The sequence below is a fragment of the Monodelphis domestica genome, chromosome 6 (genome assembly GCF_027887165.1).
Source record: "Monodelphis domestica isolate mMonDom1 chromosome 6, mMonDom1.pri, whole genome shotgun sequence".
Taxonomy (NCBI): Eukaryota; Metazoa; Chordata; class Mammalia; order Didelphimorphia; family Didelphidae; genus Monodelphis; species Monodelphis domestica.
In genome coordinates, this window is record NC_077232.1 from 139,040,192 (window position 1) to 139,046,880 (window position 6,689).

The following is a 6,689-nucleotide window of genomic DNA, read 5'->3' on the forward strand; positions in this document are numbered from 1 at the left end:
GCAAGGATTTTTCTCCCCTAAAGCAGTCTTAAGTACGGGTGGAGTAGAGGTCCTCCCATTTCTGATCCTGGCGAGTTCTCACATCAAAATGGGGAATGTTTCCCAGTAGGGAATTTGTTCCAATGGAGGATTCCTCAATGTGGAAATTTTTAACATTCACAAGTCTGAGAAATTTCAAGATTTACACATGCCTATGACTTCAAGGGCTTCTCAAGTCTGCCAAAGTTCACACTTTGACTCTTCTCACTCTCTCCCTCCTCCTTTACCTTTCTGTCCTAGAAATCTCTCAACCAACCAGGAGTCATGTCTCTCTATACTTACAGAGAATCACTGTGTGGATGGGTCTTTGGAAGGGGAGAAAGAAGAGATATATGAGATAACTGTGATGATGTAAATAGTGAAGAGTATCAACAAAAAAAAATTTAGTAGATTTTTTTACATGCCACTCAAGCAACATTTTCCCAATAAAGCCTTTCCTGATATACCCAACTACTAATTCACTCTCTTCCATATTATCTGGTATTGAATTACTTTCCAGATATTCATTTTATTCACTTTATATTTATGCTACATATATGCTTATATATATACTTATTGTATCTATCACTAGGCTATATTCTTTGCAAATAGAGATTGTTTCATTCTTGGTACTTATATCCCAGCATCTCATACAAAGTTTAGCAAATAGCAGATGCTTTAAAAATGCTTGCTGATCAATTAATTCATCTAAACATGTTTTCTCCTTCTCATTCCATCTCCTTTTCACAAACATTTGATGGAAAAGCAATTCTTGTCCAAAATGAAGCATCCTATGTTTTTCTTTTAAAAAATGAGATGGGGGAGCAGCTGGGTAGCTCAGTGGATTGAGAGCCAGGCCTAGAGATGGGAGGTCCTAGGTTCAAATCTGGCCTCAGACACTTCCCAGCTGTGTGATCCTGGACAAGTCACTTGACATCCATTGCCTAGCCCTTACCACTCTTCTGCCTTGGAGCCAATACACAGTATTGACTCCAAGATGGAAGGTAAGGGTTTAAAGAAAAAAAATGAGATGGAAGAGAATCAACCAAAAAGCTAGTGTAAATAATCAACAACTTTAACAAAGTTGCAGGATACAAAATAAACCCACATAAGTCATCAGCATTTCTATATATCTCTAACACATCTCAGCAGCAAGAATTAGAAAGAGAAATCCCATTCAAAATCACCTTAGACAAAATAAAATAGTTAGGAATCTATCTGCCAAGACACACATAGGAACTATATGAACACAACTACAAAACACTCTCTGCACAATTAAAACTAGATCTAAACAATTGGAAAAACATTGGTTGCTCATGGTTAGGATGAGCTAACATAATAAAAATGACAATCCTACCCAAATTAATTTGCTTATTCAGTGCCATAACCATTGAACTACCAAAAAAACTTTTTTATAGAATTAGAAAAAACCATAACAAAGTTCATTTGGAAGAACAAAAGATCAAGGATATCCAGGGAAATCATGAAAAAAAATGTGAAGGAAGGAGGACTTGTAGTCCCAAATCTCAAACTATACTATAAAACAGTGGTCATCAAAACAATTTGGTACTGGCTAAGAGACAGAGAGGAGGACCAGTGGAATAGACTTGGGATAAGTGACCTCAGCAAGACAGTCTATGATAAGCCCAAAGATCCCAGCTTTTGAGACCAAAACCCACTATTTGATAAAACTGCTGGGAAAATTGGAAGACAGTATGGGAGAGATTAGGTTTGGATCAATATCTCACACCCTATATACCAAGATAAACTCAGAATGGGTGAATGACCTGAATATAAAGAAGGAAACTCTAAGCAAATTAGATGAACACAGAATAGTATACATGTCAGATCTTTGGGAAAGGAAATACTTTAAAACCAAGCAAGAGCTAGAAAAAAATCACAAAATGTAAAATCAATAATTTTGATTACATCAAATTAAAAAGATTTTGTACAAACAAAACCAATGCAACCAAAATTAGAAGGGAAGCAACCAATTGTGAAACAATTTTCATAACAAAAACCTCTTACAGGTCTAATTACTCAAATTTATAAGGAGCTAAACCAATTGTACAAAAAATCAAGCCATTCTTCAATTGATAAATGGGCAAGGGACATGAATGGGCAATTTTCAGTAAAAGAAATCAAAACTATTAATAAGCACATGAAAAAGTGTTCTACATCTCTTATAATCAGAGAGATGCAAATCAAAACAACTCTGAGGTATCACCTCACACCTAGCAGATTGGCTAACATGACAGCTATGGAAAGTAATGGATGCTGGAGGGGATGTGGCAAAGTGGGGACACTAATTCATTGCTGGTGGAGTTGTGAATTGATCCAACCATTCTGGAGGGCAATTTGGAATTATGCCCAAAGGGCAATAAAAGACTGCCTGCCCTTTGATCCAGCCATAGCACTGCTGGGTTTGTACCCCAAAGAGATAATAAGGAAAAAGCCTTGTACAAGACTATTCATAGCTGCACTCTTTGTGGTGGCCAAAAATTGGAAAATGAGGGTATGCCCTTCAATTGAAGAATGACTGAACAAATTGTGGTATGTGTTGATGATGGAATACTATTGTGCTCAAAGGAATAATAAAATGGAAGAATTCCATGGGAACTGGAACAATCTCCAGGAATTGATGCAGAGTGATAGGAGTAAAACCCTCAGAACATTATACACAGAGACTGATATGCTGTGGTACAATCGAATGTAATGGACTTCTCCATTAGTAGCAATGCAGTGATTCTGAACAACTTGGAGGGAATCTATGAGAAAAAACATTATTCACATTCAGAGGAAAAATTGTGGGAGTAGAAACACAGAAGAAAAAAAACTGCTTGAATACATGGGTCGAGGGGATATGATTAGGGATATAGACTCTAAATGAACATCCTAGTGCAAAAATCAACAATGTTAAAATAGATCCTGATCAAGGGCCCATGTAATACCCAATGAAATTGTGAGTCGGCTGCAGGAAGGTTGGGGGGAGGAGAGTGTCTTAAAAAAATAAAAGGGAGGTTTTTGACCCCTAGGGAAGTTTGGACTTTTGGTATGGAGAGGGGGAAAGAGAGGAGAACCCCTTCCACAAAGTGAGGTTCAGGGGAGACAACAGATGTAACGGGTTAGCTCAGAGAGAGGAGAGGGGATTTGAAGATTTCCCCCCCTTCTGCCTTCTCTCCTTAACTAAGCTGCTCTCCCCAATTTACTCTTGTCCCTCTTGTCCCCCCTCCACTACTGGAGACCAAAAGGTCTCCCCTTGATCCGTTTACTCACACTCAGCTTGGGAAACAGGTAACTTTTAATGTTAACTCAATCAGGTAGTACAAAAGGAATAATGGGCAGGGAAGAATGGGAAAAGGAAAGTGGAGAAAAGGGGTACCTGTCTCTATCTAAACCCTTTTCTTCTCTCCTTGAGTTTGGGGGGGAACTCAGACCTTGGCAGCCTGAGCCCCCTGAGAGAAAGTCAGGTTGACTCACCCCTGGACAACAGGAGCTGAGGTAAGTCTGCTCAGGTTTCTCTTCAGAAAGTCCCTTCAATTGGGAAGTATTGGAAGAAGGATTTCTAGTCACCAGCAGGAAAAGTGGGTAACCCTCAGGAGAAAGTATTTATCCACCTCTCCCAACTGAAGGCCTCCCTGCTCTCCCCAAGACAGAGTCTTCTCCCCTCTGTATTCCACACTCCTGGGGCCCCTCCCCCATCGAGGTGATCAATTTCACATACTCTTCAGTCTGGCACTTTTTCTTTAGTGCCAGCCTCTGTCACAGGAAGGATGGAAATAATATAATTCTTGAAACCAAGGAATAATGTTCTAAATTGACTAAATAACTTAAAAAAAAAAAAAGAAAGGGATAAGATGTACAACTTACTATGATATGGGTGGATAGGGATATGTTTGGGGATGTAGAATCTAAGCGATCACCCTAGTGCAATTATCAATAATATGAAAATAGGTCTTGAAAATGACACATGTAAAAACCATGGGGAATGGAATGTGGAAAGAACATGAGTCATGTAACCATGGAAAATATTCATATTAATTAATTAAATAAAAATTTTCAATTAAAAAAATGAGATGGAAGCAGCTGGGTGGTTCAGTGGCTAGAGAAGTAGGCCTGGAAACAGGAGGTCCTGAGTTCAAATTTGACCTAGCTGTGTGACCCTGGATGAGTCATTTACCCCAATTTCCTAGTCCTTACCACTCTTCTGTCTTGGAATTGATACTTAGAATTAATTCTAAGCCAGAAGGTAAGGGTTGAAGATAAAATAAATAACAATTTAAAATGAGACAGAGTAGTTATCTACTTCCAGTTCTGTTATAGAACCAATACTGATCCAGCAGTCCTTATTAGATAGGTAAATTGAATCTTAACAAAATCCAGAGCAGGAACACATCATTTCATCTCAGATCAATGAAAGGGCATTGGAAGAGAGACCAATTTTGCTGTCCTTAAGGCAAAGAACTGCATTCACCAGAGAAAGGAGGGCTTCCTTACAGGGCTACTGATCTGTTTCAAAGCCTATTAATACATTCCCCATGACCATAACATCAGAGCCAGTGGTGCTGCTGCTGCAGACACGTCTGGTCAGTCAGCACATTCTAAGCCTCTGGAGCCATTTTGCTCACTGAGAGGGAACCAGAGTGCTCCGCTCCTGTGACCAATTTTTAATCCTGTTGGTGAGACCACAGGGCCTGAATTCCTGGCATCAGTGCCTGAAGGATAGCATCATCCAGGACTCTTCCCACTACATTTTTAAGGATCTCTAATATCCTAGACACAAGAGAATCTCCATCTTACATAAACAATGAGAACCCTACTCTACTTGTAGAAGTTTGAATTGCAAAGGAGTCCCATATGTTGTCTGACTTTACACCCAGTAGCACTACTTTATTTCTTTGCTACTATTCTGTATGACTTTCAATAAATCAAAGATCCATATGTCAACCTTCCCATACCTTAGTAGATAAATCTTTGAAATGTTTTCTGAGGTTCAGAGAAACTGCTCATAATCATTCAGATTCTCAGGCCATAGACATAGAATCAGTCTTGGAAATGATCCAGTTCAAATTCTTCATTTTACAGCTATGGAAACTGAGCCCTATGAATACATCAATTAATTAATATCCCCAAAGTAAGCAGCTGATCCCAAGTTCAAATCGCGATCATTTGAATCCAAATACAGCATCTTTCCAATTGTATTTTATTATTCTTTCCAGAGAGGAGATTGAATCAAAGTCTTTCAGACTCTAAGTCTAGTACTCTGTCTGCTATGCCCATGGTATCTTATCCTCCACCAAATAAGATCTCTTTTAGCTGAAAGAGTTATAATCTTAATAAACTAATAAATAAATATTGCCTCCCCAAGTACCCAATGTAGGTAGTAGCTGATTGTTACTTCTTACTTGGGTCATGAAAACTACAGAACTTCGTGGCCACAAGACTCCTTAAGAGACTTGTCAAATTGCTACTTCTTTACAAAGTTTTGGGATGCTATAATTTATGGGGCTTTACAAATATTGCCAGGTGGAAAGTCGGTACTAAGTTTTTCCTTCAGAATTTTGTAGCCTCCACACATGAGCACAGATTAGTGGAACATAGAGAACCTGAGCCTACCTTTCTGGGCTGTATTTTGGAAGCTTTATACTATAGAACTGAAAAGAAAGGAAATTAAAAGGATAAACTAAAAGAAAACAAGGATTTCTTCCTTGATTTACCATTGAAACCCCTTCCCTGTCATTTCATTGCTCCTGTCTCTCCAAACTTCCATCTGATCCTTCCCATTAAAATTGAACTCACTTGGAAATCAGACATTAAACCCCCTTCTTATGACTCCTACAACAATGCACTATAGCTTCAAGGATAGCCCTTGTTGACAACAGCTATCCCTATTTTACAGAATGGAAAAAGAGATATGCAGGAAAATCTTGCTCCCTCCTCTAGCCACCCATTAGGACATGGCAAAGCTGACCTCTTTCAGATACTTCTCATTTCAGAAAGAGTTCCTCCAAACTAACAGGAAGTTGATTCTGGTTCACCAATGAGTGTAATATTCAGAAACAGCTGGATATTTGGTATCGTGAGGACAAAACTTCCAAACAAGAGGATACAGTTTTCACTTAAGATCTCACAAGTAAAGCTATAACTAAATAACAGTATTGGCTCTAAATAACCCCTCCCCATCCCACTTCCACCCCCAAAAAAAGGATTTAGGATGTAGAATGCAAATTATTTCCATGTTTCATGGCTAATGGGATTCAGTAATGTCTCTCCTTGAAGGCTCTCTAGTTTAAGGTTATTAGTTCTTTGCAATTTCTTTATTGGATTCCTTTCTCTATAGCAACATGCCACTATTCTCAAAGGGCTTGCCGTGTAAAATCCACAATAATAATAGCTAGCATACGGATAGCACTTTAAGGTTTGCAAAATGCCTTACAAATATTATTGTAGTTGATCTTCACCCCAGCCCTAGGCTTTGCAAACAGGTTTGACAAATTCTCAATGGTAAATGTTTAACAACCAGATCTTGGGGGGGGGGGGGAGGAGATATGCTCATTGAGAACATGTTTCCATTTAATCTGCATCATTAACAATATCTCCATTACTTTCTTAAGTCTAGACAATCAGTAAAATGAAAAGATAAATCAAGCCCCGATTTGCAGCATTTTCTG